Here is a 270-nt window from a genome sequence, read left to right as displayed (position 1 = left end):
GTACCACCAGGGAATTGCTTGTTTTTCTACATAATTCATTGCCTTTAGTTCAGTTTTCATCTCAGCAATGAGTTTTGTAATTCTCTTGCTTCCTCTTTATCGTTTCTAGTCCCTTTTTTACAGTACTCTGCATTTTTACTGACACTTTTTCTTACTCCCTTTAATATTTTCATTATCTTTTTTGAAATCAGTGTCTGTTAAACTGAAGAGGTCTGTTTCATTGTTTGTTCTTTCAGGGGAATTATCTTGGTCTTTTAACTGGGAGTGGTT

This window comes from Bison bison, unplaced genomic scaffold (assembly GCF_000754665.1).
Source record: "Bison bison bison isolate TAMUID 2011002044 unplaced genomic scaffold, Bison_UMD1.0 scf7180017862521, whole genome shotgun sequence".
NCBI classification, from domain to species: Eukaryota; Metazoa; Chordata; class Mammalia; order Artiodactyla; family Bovidae; genus Bison; species Bison bison.
This window is presented reverse-complemented; position numbering follows the sequence as displayed.